The sequence below is a fragment of the Rhodnius prolixus genome, unplaced genomic scaffold, assembly GCF_049639745.1.
Source record: "Rhodnius prolixus isolate KJV_2025 unplaced genomic scaffold, Rpr scaffold_6, whole genome shotgun sequence".
NCBI classification, from domain to species: Eukaryota; Metazoa; Arthropoda; class Insecta; order Hemiptera; family Reduviidae; genus Rhodnius; species Rhodnius prolixus.
This window is the reverse complement of record NW_027411634.1, coordinates 13,694,014-13,709,231: the sequence shown is the minus strand read 5'-3', so window position 1 is coordinate 13,709,231 and position 15,218 is coordinate 13,694,014. Positions and strand designations below refer to the sequence as shown.

The following is a 15,218-nucleotide window of genomic DNA, read 5'->3' as shown; positions in this document are numbered from 1 at the left end:
CTTCAAAATTCAAATACTCAAGAGATTGTTATAATAAATCATTGTTGTACATACATTGTATTAAACTTTTCCTGAAGTAAATAGTTTCTCTAGCCAGTTTTGAAAGATTCTACATTTGGAATGCTTACAGGATGCAGATTAGACGGTCTTGTTTCCTTCAATTAACTTTTTTTTCTCTCGTATTAATATTTTAATATCTCTTCTACGTCACATTGATTCTTCCAGTTAGGCGATAAATTAAAGGCGGCTTTATTTTCTAATAAACTCCTATGCACAAGATGATAGAATCGCGTATCTTTTAAACATTTAATAATCTTTACTATTAGTAGTTTACCATTAATGAACTGCAAGCTAATTGTGGGGTTTTGACAAGTTTAGGCTACTTAACTAAAAAAAAGGCAAGCAAAAACCCTTTTACATTTTATTAATATTATGTTTATTTATTACTTATGTGCTCATATTTATTCTGTGTTAGCATATTTTGCGGTTTTGATACAAAGAAATCATACAAGTTGATGTAACGTATGTCAGAAATTTGACGAAGTAATTGTGTCTCCAGCTAACTATTTTTTTATTTTAAAGATAGCTTAAACCTAATTTCCTCATTAAGCCGATTAGGGCTAAAGCCTAGGGAAATAAAAAAAAAAAAGATATCAAAAACCATCCATAGCCACAGTGTATGGTGGTACTGCGTTCGGTATCGGTCTAGGCCAGGGGTCGGCAACCTGCGGCTCGCGAGCCGCATGCAGCTCTTTTATCCAAATTGTGCGGCTCTTCAGACTGTCCAAAATATATCGTATAGTTTAATTTTATTGAAATGAATGGAAATTCCATTTATTAAAGGTATTTTTTCAAAAATAATTTTAAATGTGATAGGTTCGAAATTGAATAGAATTATACAATATCAAAATAAAGTACTTGATTTATATTGTAAGACTGTCGCCTTTTCATTCAAACACAGGTTTAGTTACTATTTATTTGTTTATTTACTTTGCAATATGTGAAAATAAATATATAAAACATTTAAATGTTATTGAATATCATAAAATAATAATTTGAGATTACAAATGATCTACAGAGTTTGTTTACACTACCATCCTTGCGGCTCTTGGTAAGATTTATTAAAATTATTTAAGAAGAAATGGCTCTCTACTTAAAATAGGTTGCCGACCCCTGGTCTAGGCGAACCTTTTTGAGACGTGGGTCAAATTTTGTACATTTTTTTTTTTTTTTAGTACTAGCTCTTGGGTTACTAATGCCCATTTGCACAAGAGTTAAGTTTAAAAATTTTAAACTGAATATTTTCAAAACTAAACATCTTTATAATTCAGTTGGCTTAACGGGTAAAGTGCAATGGAAGTCTCTTTTTACAAACCTAACTGAACAAAACCTTACAAAAGTGTGTTTTATCTGAAGAAAAATCTAAATACGGTTATTTGCTTTGGGTTGTCGATTTTTTTAACAAACAAAATATGAGTAAAATTATACATTTTATTTGATATTTTGTAAACACTTTTGCTTTATTTCAAATACTACAAAAGCATTTGTCGTCATTTGCGTTTTTAGAACTGTAATGATCAAACTAAAGGTTATAGATAGCATTTAAATTGTTTTTGTGTCAATGCGTGATTGAAAAAAATACAGATAGAATATAAATTATCCACACAATTAGAAAATCTAAATCAACCCGCGTAAACCAACAAATGGTTGCCTAGCAATTGTGGGTCAGTGAAAAAGCTTGCGCGGGTCAGTGTCTGACCCGCGGGTCATAGGTTCGCCATCACTGGCCTTGGATTTCAATTAATGGTTATTGTAAGAAATTTACAGTAAAGTATGTTTGCACCCCGTCTCCGTCCTCGACATCTAATTTGTTAGCTCGAAATACAGCTAAAGTCCGCCCGAAAAATTTTTCCATTCTGGCGAAAACGTAAACGACATCTCAAGATATTGTAACAAAAGGGTAAATTAGCCAAAAAAAAAATTAAATTTATCAGAAACGCTCTAACTGAAATCATTTTATTCAAATCTCATCTTTACACTTCCAAAAATAAGGGGAATTCAGAAATGTAAACAAAGCAGGCTTGCAAGGACCATTAACTCCATACTATCAGAGAGATAATCTTTTGATAAATTAATTTCTTCATTAATTAGTTCTTTTAAGTACTTGTAGTTGAGATTTATTGATGGAAGAAGCTATTTCCTGGGGTTTAATAGAACAATTGAGTTTCACTGAATTTTTTCGTTTTCATAAAAAACCAAAACTAAAGACAAGAGTAAATATCTAATTACATTGTCTAAATTAATTACCTTCTTAAACTAACAAATATTAGCGGTGGTCGAGCGGTATGTTTTATCGTGAAGGCTATCTTCATTCTACTATACCTAATTTTTATTCTTTGGAGGTTAATGTTATTTTTAAAAAAATTAACTTATACATGAACACTCAAATTTGCACTTGTTTGATCATTTTTTAAAATATTTTCTTCACATTAAGAGCTGCTGTTCTTTCTGAAGCATTACTTTATATTGTGGTTCGTAGCCATATTTAATTAAATTCGTAAAAATAATTTAAACAAATAAATAATCTGTGTACATAACTTTTTTAGGAATAGATATATGATTTAAGTAAATTTTGCTTTCAAGTAATACCCAGTTAAAAAAAAAGTGATAGATGGTTCAGCCAAGATTGTCAAAACTCCTTAATCAAATTCGCTAAATTAAAAGTGCAAATTAATCGATAAAAAACATTTAAGATACAATGTAGTACTAGCTAGATTGAAATTTTAAAGGGTTGTTTTTCATGTTGACATGTTAGAAACGCGTTTTAGTTAGATGTGCGTTCACTAGATCTCAGGAGCATCTGTGAATGCTACCAAGTATTATCAAATTTTTTAAGATATTTTCATGTCACCAGTACATCTTATTTTCTTCATAATTAATAACATTTCCAAAATTTGATTAGCATTAGAATTAAATGCCTTTAGAAGGTTGAGTTCAGGAATCTCTTATTTGTATTGAAAATATTTGATTTTATAATATTTTAATGACAACCCATTTTTAAGGCCGGATGGTGATTTCAATCTGAAAAAGATATATTATTCACAGTTTTCCGTCTCATTTTCCCTAAATAGGCTACTAATTGTGGGATGTATCATCAAAGCCTGACTTAAATTGTACAAAAAATAAAAACCAGCAAAATCAATGGTTGTTTGGCCGTTGTTACAGTAAGTTACACTACTGTAAAAAAACAAAATACTTTGCTGTAGGTTGTAACAACAAGTGAAGACGTCTAAATAAAATTATATCTTATTAAGGGAATTAAAAATAATTGTAGACAAATAAAATAAAATAAAAAAATGGATGCTGATATTCTTTAAATTAAATTAAAATTTGTTTGTTTTTTTTAAATTTAGTTTGCTTAATTTATTTAAGTAGATTATGTTTTGTACTTCATATAGTAACAAAAAGTTTGGTTGGTATAAAGCATCAAGTTAACTTTTTTTCTAAAATCACCTTGTTTTTCACAGTAAGTACCCAGCGATTACTATCTCCAATTACGATTACAGTTTATTTATAAGCCCAGTGTTATCTATGTTGTTCATAAATTTTTTGCATAGTATGCAGTCTTTTCTGGCTTCAAATTTATATCTTGAAGCTACATTTCAACACCACACCTGTAGTCAATCCACTAATTAATAGTGTTCAGGTATTTAATAAAACCTAAAGGAAAGAAGTCTTGATAGAAACTTGAAGGACCAAGATATTGGAACATGACTATTATAGTACCCATCAGCAAAATAAATTTACGATGGAGGCGTTGATGTTTAAAGCTAACTGCAACCTCCTGTCTCTTAAATGTAACCACATAAGATGTCAATGTCAAATATTCTAGTATGTTTGACAATGTGTTTCATAGACAATTGAGAAACCGTTTCACCATTTAATGTAGTTTCACAAAAAAATATCGCCTAACAATTCGATTTCTTCTTGTCCTCTCACGAATGTCGGTTACGAAAGCTAGATGCAATAATGGAAATAGCTATTTTACATTTTATCGCCTTTAATGTAGTCAGCTACAGTTTTATTTATTTTTCAATAAAGGAGAATTATTCTTTCATTTAACATTAAATGTGAATTAAAATGCATTCGAAAAAGGAGGGAATCATCAAATATTGAATTTCTGTGTGCATTTATAATTCATATAAGAAGCGATAGTAAACGTTTAGATCATTGTAAGTTAATAATTCGTTACTGAAAAACCAAAATTTCATTAACGTCCAAATAATAAATGATAAACATATTTTATCATTTTCTGAAAAAAACAAATCAACAAACCTGAGAGAATATAATTGTAATAAAAATTTTACCGTTGTAGTTTTTATTAGTGAATCATCTCCCAAAAGATTATCTGAATCAGCGAACCATTAAAGATACAGAAATAATCTCTGATAAAATCAACTTAATTAAGGGCTGACGTCCGCGGAAAACATCCGGGTATCTTTTGATAGAGAAATCTGCATGTATTTATTTATGTATTTTTAAAAAAAAATAAATTGTAACCACAAGTTGAAGTTTTCTTTGTTGTAAGTTAATGGTTATTCTATAATAGAAATAATTTAGTTATAATGAAGAGGTGATGTGGGCGGAAAAAAGTTATGGAAAATATAAGAACTCAATGACTTCGTCTATCAGAGGCATACCACAATAAGCTTTGACTATAAAATAAATCAGTCGAGCTCCTTTCTGTGACGTTTCAATACATTGTATGGTCTTAACAGCAATAATAATATTTATGAGTGTCAATATGTTGCGGAAATCCCGTTCTGAAAGAATTCATTTTACTGGACGTGTTATCAAATAAAAATTACACTTATGAGTTTTGTGACAAGTCACCAGATAGACCTAAAAGGTTTCATTTGAACTTACCTTAGGACTTCCTTAAACATATTTTAACATAGTGAACTTTTATAATATTAAAACTAATTTTTGTTTTCTGTAAACATTTCTACGTTTCAAGATAATTTCATCACACAAAATACACGAGAAAATAGCGTGAGGTATCGCACCAAATTTGTTAAGTGCAACAAGGAAACCGACAAGCCATAATTATTCTGAAATGGAATCAAATTAACAGAATATCTGTTTTAATCATCATTAAGATTGGGTTTTATGATTTGCCGGCCATTTAACATTAAAAAAAAAAACATAATTAATGATAATTTTCAAAAATATAGGAAGGAAAACATTCGCACGATGGGCTTATTTGTTTCCTGTGACCTTTACATCATTTTAATTAAACAGACCTTTGCATTCACACATGTAGTTTTACACCGTACCGTATATCAGTTTTAAGTATGTATTGTTCTCATTTAGTTCACCCTGTGCATTTTTTGTCTTTTAAAATACTTTTTAGTCATTTACATCTGCAAATAATTACAATAGAAATATATGGAGTTCTAGTTGAAAACCATACGAGCTACTTGAGAAGAGAACTGGTCCATTGCGAGACTCCTTAGAATCTAGTGATCTTGCCAACAGTCGTAGAATATAATGAGCAATTATAGAGTAACGAAGCCAGGGTCTTTCCCGTTGTCTGGGAAGGGTTATTTGGAAGAGGTGAAAAAATAGGCGGACTTAATGGAAACACTAAGATATTAGTATGATATTTGATTGATTTTCATATCATTTGATATGTTAATCACTTCATAGAGGAAGGAAATGTTGAGATCTTTATGCAGAGTAATATTAATTACTAATAAAGCAAATTGCAGTGCTCTCCATGCCGGAGGACTTCCTTCCTGCGACTCTGGATTTCCGTAGGATTTACGGGGTTCAGATACTATCAAGGGAGGAGGCTTGTGCTTCGGCTGATGTGCTTCCAACAAACGCCATTTCTGTTTTTACGGATGGTTCATTGATGGATAGGGCAGGTGCTGTCCTCTGCATCTGGGCACCCCAGTTTGGGCTCAGTTGGGAACGCACCTCCCTTGACCTTGGTAATTATGCATCTGTTTTTCAGGCGGAGTTGTTTGCCATTGAGATGGCAGCTACCTTACTCCGCTGGAAAGAATTTGCCAAAACTGATAATAGGTTCTTCACGGATAGCCAGGCTGCAATTAAAGCTCTGGCCTCTCTGGTCAATTCTTGCCATGTTGTTCTCATTTTGTTAGGAGCTTTGAATACTGTTTCGGTTGCTTGGTCCCCTGGTCATTCCGGGATTCCGAGTAACGAACTTGCTGATGGAACAGCAAAGGAAGGAGCTGCGTTGATAACAATGACTCTTCAGCTCATTATCCCTATATCCTATCGACGTTGTAGAACAGAGGTGGAGCAGTGGATTTTTGAAGGAATATCGGAAACGGTGGAGATCCCGAGCTGACTGCTGCCAGGCTAAGGAAATCCTTGGCCTGTCAAAAACGGGTATAGTCGGTTTTAGCAGGTCCCGGATCCGCCAGTTGGTTCAGGTGTTGAGTGGACATGCGAATTTAGTGTACCATCTTTTCAGATGCGGCCTCTTATCCAGTCGCCGAATTGTGCTGGCTGTGGTGAGTCCGATGAAACTGTGCGGCACTTTGTTGAGGTGTGTCCAGTTTATTCTAAAACTAGATTCCTCGTCTTCTGGAGGTTAAATGTCTCCCTATCGGAGATTGTGGCATCTGGTAATCTTTACCAGAACTTTCTAGGTTTATTCAGTGCACTGGGCGATTGAGTCGCCATGCTCCCTAGTGTCCTGTCACAACTTTATTAGTTTATTGTATTGGCATCAGGCAACCTTTAGCCGGATTTGTTGTTTTAAAGCCCCGGTATCTCTCATGAGATGAGGGGTGGGCGGGGAACAATGGGCATTTTGGATTGCCTGCGTTCCTTCCCCTCTGTGGTGGAGCCACCCGTCTAAAACAATCTAATGTAATCTAATATTAATTACTAAGGGGCACTAATTTATAAAAAACAGTGATTGTAATTTAGATCGTCTATTAAATTTCTGATTTTTTAATAGGAAAAGAGTATTCCATGTGAGTCGTTTGTCAATTTACAATCCCAAGTAGCGTGTACGGACACCTGGAGGAAATTCTATTCAGATATAATATCAGACCGCCTTTGTGTAAAAAGTTGTGTGTTGGCTTATTGCGTCGCATTAATTGTATTAATGTATGGATGTATTCTATCAATTATTATTGTTAAAAAAAGCTTCAAAGGTAATGAATGGATTTCAAATGGATGCTTTCAATTTATTGTTTCTATTAAACAGGATTTCTGAACTCTTCGGAACCTCTTTTTCATGTTGATATATTAGTTTTTCTGTTAACAGAATACTTATGTTATTTATATTAATTCATTATAATTGCTGTTATGGTTTTATATGTGCATTTATTTCTTTTTGTCTGTGACTGTTTAATTAATTTTAGGTTATTCATGATCAACTTCCAGCATTATCAAGCCTTTTCTACTTGTATAATTTCTTGTATTTTTCCCCCCTAACAAGAAGAAGTGCCCAACCGGCCATTTGATTACCGTTTCCCATAAAAATCTATAGTAACAACCTCCGGTTAGAGTGTATATCCAAGAAGAATCAAATATCTCCTGAGCCTGCAATGCTCGTACAGCAAACTCGCAAGAATTTTTTTTACAATCCATCGATACTGGCTGGGTAGATCAGATAGTTTAAGCAAGAGAATTAGAATATAATCTTTTGCCTGTCTATGTTATCATGCTTCATATTCGTTGCACACCCAGCACTTGAAGATTCTTTTCGTAACTTCTTGAACAAACAGCAGAAGAAGTGTTTCGGACCCTTAAGAGGTTTCCTAGAAACTTCGAGGAAACATTTATCGGCCTTCTCACGGCCCACATTTTGCTTTATAACTTCGCGAAAAGGATAAAGTGTGATTTAAACCACATCAGCTTAGTATTTACTTAGTAGGCACTGATGGCATTTATTTTTTTTTGTAGCTAGTTCAACATAATAATAAGGTTTGTTAATGTTAAAAGCTGTTAAAAATTATGTTAGAATTACAAATCTGAAGAAAATAGGAAAAAGCTATTACTTTTAATTGAAAATGTTTTCAGTAAAAGTTTATTCCATAGGGTTGAAGGAAACGTTCCAGCATTTGATCATTTAAATATTAATTTGAGATTATCAACTGATTAAAGAGTGACTCTGCATATGGAGGACAGCTGGACCAATCATATTTACTTATTGTTTTCTCTCGCCATTTAAAGCAATCAGGTGTTCAAATGAAATCAATGTTTCCTGTAAATAAATTTTAAAAAAAACCTATCAGAGTAAACTATGGGCAATGTTATGCATATCAATTTCTTTACGAGTAATGTTGCTTTATCATTCCAAATCTCTACCTCTTAAAACAATCTTCAAAAGAGCTGCTTCTAAGTGCTTTTCGAGGTCTACTTTCCCGTTATGTTCTCTCAGACTTCCGCTTTAGTATCTCATCAGCGATTACCTAGTAAGGAAAACTATTTACTCATTTCCTCTCACCTGGGAATCTAATTGTTTTATAAACTTCAATGATTTTGCATAACATTTTTATGAAATATTTTATTTCTTAACAAGCGTAGTTGTAATTAAATTTGTCTCTTTTCTTTTTTTATGAGTAAATGTGATAAAATGTTAGGAAAATGTTTTTTGGGGCCAAGGGGAAGGATGCAGTAAAAACTATTCTGTAATGGCTTAAGTTCATGGTTCATTGGGAGTGTTTTTATGGTTAAATAAATCCATTAACTGGAAAAAAAATATATATATTTCTTTGGAAAGTTAATTTTAGAGAAAAGTCCTTCATATTCTATTCCCAGTTTAAACAAGAATTACAAATTAGCGCTTTTACTAACCACATCTTATATTCATTCTTTGAATTATATTTTCCAAAATTTAATAAGAAATCGTTACCTAAATAATTATGAGATAGATTTTGATTGATTTATTATCTATCAAATGATATTCGAAAAAATAATATGAACATCAAATTTCTTTTCTGCAAAAACCGACTTAAAGTTCACACAGGTTAAGAAGATAATTTTTTCTACAGTAAAGGCATTCTTGATACCTAATGGCTCTAAGTCAGAATACATGTTTTTTTTTTTTTATTTATTTGGTAATTTACAATCTGTATAAATATATACAATAAGTAAATAGGAGGTGAATGAGATGAACTGGAGCGGGAAGAGCAGGAGGAGAGAAGCTACCCAGTGGTAGCACTCTCTAGATGAGATAGGGGAATGTGAAGAGGAGAATATGAGTGGGAGAGAGGAGAGATTTAGTTCTTCAGACCTCAAGGAAGTCGCGGGGCCACTGGCGATTCAGTCGGCGAGGAGTATTAGGGATGTCAGAGGAGGCGAAAGACTGTACAAGAGGTTATATGTGTTAAAGAGATATATGTTAAAGAATAGTTATTTATTTAACAAGTGTGGAAAGTAGTACTTTTCCTCACGCGAGGCAGGGTTTGCATGCACGAGCGAGCGAAGCGAGGCGAGTGCAAGTGCAAATTGCCGAGTGTGAGGAAAATACTTAACACTCGAGTTAAATACAGTATTTTTTCTGCAACCATTAGATTTATTAACTAAAAAAATTAAAAATTTCATTTTTACAGTCTACAAAAAGTAATTTATTTATTATAAACATTTACTGTTTACAATTATTTACATTACTTACGTATTCACATTACTTATTACATTTTCTGCTGTTTCTTTTATTGATGGAGGAGTGTTTTCTAAACAGGAATCACTAGAATCCATTTTAAATTTCTATAAGGTAACACTATAACCTTTTTAACTGTTATAATTAAAAATATCTAATTATTTATTAAAGTATTATTTTTATTTCTATATTCCTTTCAATTTTTATTTTATTTTTTAATATTCGTTTTTTAATTATTTAGTTATGTTAAATAAGCTTATTAAAGTTTTACAGAAAATATTTATGTTAATAACAAAACTTCTTATATCAAGGAAGCACAATAAAGTTTTTCCACTCACTAGTGAGTAAAGTGACACTAATGGGAATTTTCCCCCACTAGTGTGGGAAATTGGGCATTACACAGCTGATTTTAATTGAGTAATGAGAACTTCCCTACATGGTTGCAGAAAAAGAATATTATCCATACAGATCATGAAGCATTACTTTTATTTGAAAGATCTTTACCAGGAAATTAATGTTATGAGAGTTTGATGTATAAAAGCTGACCCACAAAGAAATATTCAAGCGGGGCTTAACGTCCAACTACCATTTACTAGGTGTCGTGGTCGGAGGCAACTAGCAAACATACTTTACTGTAAATTTATTTTATTAACCATTAAATAAAATCCAAGGCCTAAGACCGGGGAATCGAACCCAGTACCACAATGCAATATGAATTGCAGGTCTCGCCTCTTAACCCGCTCGGCTACCGTGGCCCCTCCCACAAAGAAATATAAATAATTTTTAACCACTAAAAGATTATAACTGATGACAAGTTCTAATAGAACTTCTAAAGATTTTAAATGATGATAATTCCTAGCAGAATTATCAAATGATCCTAACTCTCATATTGTTAGTAAATTCTTATTTTATTTATTAATATTTTTTTTTAGTAAGACTATTGAGGTGCACAAATAGTAGAAAATTACTTCGTTTGAGATAAGATATCATTCGCCAATGAAACTGTTAATAATTGATTATTTTATGAATTATTATAAGTTAAACATTATGGCGAACGACAAAGAAACTTCTCTACTAATTTGCCTAATTATTATTTGAATGCTCCATTTTTATGTTCAATAAAAACGAACAGTTTTGAAGAATTAATTACCATTTAGTACATATTGTTAATTAATGGCAATATTTCCAAGTTAAATGCACAGTCATTACTTAACATTTTATTGGTGTACATTTCTATATTTTATGTACCTCACGGTATGTAAGTAGTACCTAATAAAGTATCTAAAATAGTTTTATTTCAAAGTGTTTTTAAATACTTAAAAGTGTGATTTCAAGTTAATGTATTAGTTAGAGTGGTATGGTTTAAATCATTACATCAGTATCTAAACAACCTATGGTAACAATTTTGTTTAAAAGTTCGATAGCGTAGTTTTAAGAATCTTAGCCAATAATTCAAGGTTCGGCGAATTCATTTATTTTCTTGACTATGTCTATGCAGTCGTTCATTTCTTGTTTTGTATTATTCTTTAATCTAATTATCAATAATGTCTTAGTTTCTCCTTGATAATTTTCAATTCGGTTTTTGTTTTTTAGCTCTGAAAATGAACTAAATATATGTTCGAAACTTAAAGATTTTTTTAAAGTCCAAAACTCAAGATTCCACGAGAATAATATCAACTTGACTGGTTAATAACTGCTAACATCTTCAATCGTTTCTTGATTCCAGTCAAAACTTTCTGTATATTTCATGCTTTCGATATGAACTGCACTTTAAATTGCAAGAGCTAGGCACATTTTCTGAAATGTACTATACTCCTTATAAAAGACAAAGAAATAAATTCTTTGATCTCAATCTGAATTAACTCACTTTCTCAGCATCATTTACTTGATTTTTGATGGTTTGTCCGCATTCAATAAACACCCTCGTAAAGTTATGAACTTTTCATATTATTTCAGAATAATGGTAGCATTTTTAAAGCAAACAAAAAAATGTCAATAAAGAAATATTTGAACGTTATGACTTTACACATTGAAAATATTTATAAAGTTTATGAGATCTTTCAATTATTACGCTATGGTATGAAAGAATACTAGACCCATGTTTGCTATTCAAGTAGTTGGAATTTAGTAATTAATTCCTCTTATAAAAAGAATAGAATATGGGACACCAGATTTTCTAAAATTAGTTTTGTTCTAAATTTTAAAGATTATTTTATTCGTCTAAAAAATAAGAAAAAAGTAATTGAAAGGGCAAAGTTAAGGGTCACTACAGCTTTCTTGAGGTTCCCTTGAGGAACAAGATGTTCCCTTAAAAATGATAAATGTCTTTCTTTTTTATTTGTATATTTTTTTGAGACAGTCAATTTTACTGAAACTGTTTTCCGCTTGGAAGTCATTTTATCTAATATATTTTTTCGTATTTTGCGATTTTCGCGTGAACGATGCTGCTACGATTAAATTCAAACTTTGTAAAGTGATTAGAAACATATAAATCTACATTTATAAGTTAAAATTTTTAGAATAATAATAAAAGAATATCGTTGGAGTTTTCACATAACATTTTATACATTATTTTCCTCATTTTTTCCCCTTCTGATATGACAAAACACTCATTTTTCTTTTAATTTTTCACTCTCAAGGTTTCCTTTGAACAAAAAAATATTTTTGTTTAAAATGAATTGTGTGATAATGTGTTTTTAATCACTATGCATAGTTAAAATTAAATCGTAGTAGCTTTTACGAGAAAAATAACAATCTATTGAAATTTGCGACTGCAGCGGTTGTTGCAACAAGCAAATGTGATGTAATATAATGTCGTGAATGAAGATAGGAGAAGGCACCCAGTGGCGACACTCCATTAACGTGAACCAGATACACTGTACTGCTCTTACGATGAGAGTAGATCGTGGGGCCATCTTCTCTTCAATCTCCTTGGAAGGTTACCTGGTAATGTGGAAGAAGATAGGTGTTCTATTAGATGGTTAGAATGAGCTACAGTTGAGGAATGAAATTTGAGGGAAACGAGTTTCAGCAAGATCTTTAACGAAAGGGATTTTGAGAGCATTATGGTATGGTGAGGTTAGAAATATAGAATGGAGCGTTAAGTAGTTTTCGTAATATTTTTGGACTGTAAAGTCTAAATGCGTAAAGAATTAGAACGTTTAGTCGATCCTCATACTTCGATGCCGAATGACCAAATAGATCGCAGTAACAACAGGTATAATAGTCTTTTGTAGGTTGAGTTTAGATCGTTTGTCAAGTAGTCTGGCGAGCAGTTTGTAGTGTTGGTTAGTTTATACAATCTAAATTGGTAAATTCTAATTCCATTCATTAGAATTTTTTTCAAATTTTAGCATATAGTCTCTCATTAGATTATTATTATAATTATTAAAATAGGTGGTAAGGTATAATAATCAATTGTAATGGCTTTTTAGATGATGCCTAAATAACCAGTCCCCTCTTCAAGAAGAACTCTTGATTGAATTTTTCTTTTAAAAAAAATGTTTGAACATTATATCTACAAACGTGAAACTGCTACACTAAGTTCATAAAAGCCATTTTTGAGAAAATCCCTGCCAAAAAATAAAATATGGATTGTGTAAAGTCTTCTGATTGTGGCATGATGTATTGTCAGCTCATTCTAAATGTGAAATTTGAGTTTTCTTCCTCGTTTTTGAGTTACAATGGCTTCACATAATACACACGTAATGAACTCAGAATTGCAATCCTACACGAATTCATTACCTTCCCTTATTAGTGATAAACAAATGAGAAAAACCTAGGACAACGGGGAATACTGATTCTAAACACCTAGATCCCCAGACTGTACTATTTACGTTTGCTCAATTCTACTAATCTTTTTATAGTAACTGCATTCACACGCGCCCAGCTACACTTATTGCCCTAGTCAGTTATATATTGAATAAGAAATACTAACACATTATATCAAACCTTCCACAATATCCCTAATAAACCCACCTGATCTTAAATACAATCCCCTCCTCAGTCTATTTGTACTTGTGTGCGATGATGTGTCTTTTTTAAAATAATAATTGTCTGAGTAAATTGTGTGGTTTTTGGGGGGTTAATGTGACTTTATTTTGTGTTTTGTTTAAATATTTATAGAAACGTCATTATACCTCTTAGTCATGTTGTTTTCATTTCTATAAAGACAGATATGTAAGGTGTTCTTCTAATTAACCTATTAGTTCGAAAACTTTATATTTTTATTGCTACACATGAATTAAATTTGGTTACTGAAAGACCTGCAGATTATGTGAAAAGTTGCACCAGAAAAACATTACTAATTACTGATTTCAAAAAAAAGGTAAATTAAATCTTTGTAATGTGTTCGTTTTCAAATGCAAATGTTTGTTATATTATAATTACGAAACAGTACTCGTTTAATCTGATTAACTTTATCGGAACACTGTAAAGCATTCTCCTCCAAAATTTGTAGAACTTTTAACCAATAGTCTGTATTTAATGTAAATTACGATTGTAAACAATTACGTATATTAATGAGGAAACTCGGCTAAATTGAATTTTTGGGCACATAATGTACTCATCTACCACAAGATAATTTCAAATAACTAAAAAACTAGTTGAACTATTAGGTATATGCAAAATTTAAGTTTTTCTTTTTTTATAAATTCAGAAATAGTTTTCTTAGTTACACGTGTACTGACTGATTATGGCTAGAGAGTCGATAATGATCACCTCCATCAATTTTAATAATATACTACAGTCTAGATCGACCTCGTCGAAAGAATCCAGTGACGTTCCAGCGATTATTTACTTAGCCACAAACCACAGGCGATTTACCTCTCGATTGCATTCGCCAAACTATTTATCTGTACCTCTGGGCGAGACAGTTAATCATTTAGCAAAAAAAAAAAGCTGCACTTTCCACTGTCTACAATGTTTCATTGCTTTGTTTCGTTAGTTTGAAATCGTTGTGTGACATCGAGGATGTATTTTTGTGGCACTATAGGTAGCGTGTACTTCGCATAACCATTGTCATCCACAGCATATACTTTTCTCGAAGCAGGTTTAGTTGAAGTCTATAAGAATCTTCGTGATGGAGTTCATTATTGCCTGCAATGCCTATTTGACATAAGCAGAATATTGTTTGGGCAGTTCCCGAATAGATGCATGGACTTTTCATTTTCTCTGCCAAATTTGCGGCACTGATGTCCTGCGTCTTCTTTAAAATAATGGCATACACAGGGGACACTCTTTAGAGGAGAGTCAGCTCATATTCAGTTTCAGAGAGTTGAACCTATTTAATGACAGAAACTATTTGCTTTTGGCCCAAAAAAAAAAAGTAATGATGGAATTTAGGGCAGTTACTGTTGTTGCAGCAATGTTTTAGGTGATATCTAAACCGGTTATCAAATTTGAATTTCCTCCAATGTTTACTTTTGGAAGTTATGCGATCACACACCGAACTTCACCATAAAAAATACAGATCACACTTTCATACTGAGGGAGCCTAACAACGAATATTTCAGGTAAAAACGGGTACTGGAAAAGACGAATCAATCTCAATACTTCTTCATACCTGAGT

At 32.0% G+C, this 15,218-nt stretch overlaps 1 protein-coding gene across 2 annotated transcripts in view; it reads left to right on the top strand.

Moving 5' to 3' along the window:
- The first annotated feature begins 13,558 nt into the window (after window positions 1-13,558).
- The window catches only part of LOC141461158 (arylsulfatase B-like), a 52,877-nt gene continuing 51,217 nt past the window's right edge, over window positions 13,559-15,218 (top strand). The window contains exon 1 of one of the 2 annotated variants that reach the window (XM_074141926.1): window positions 13,559-13,976. The gene's annotated coding sequence lies outside the window, so the exon portion shown is untranslated. The remainder of the gene's footprint in view (window positions 13,977-15,218) is intronic. The other variant, XM_074141927.1, reaches the window with a different exon arrangement.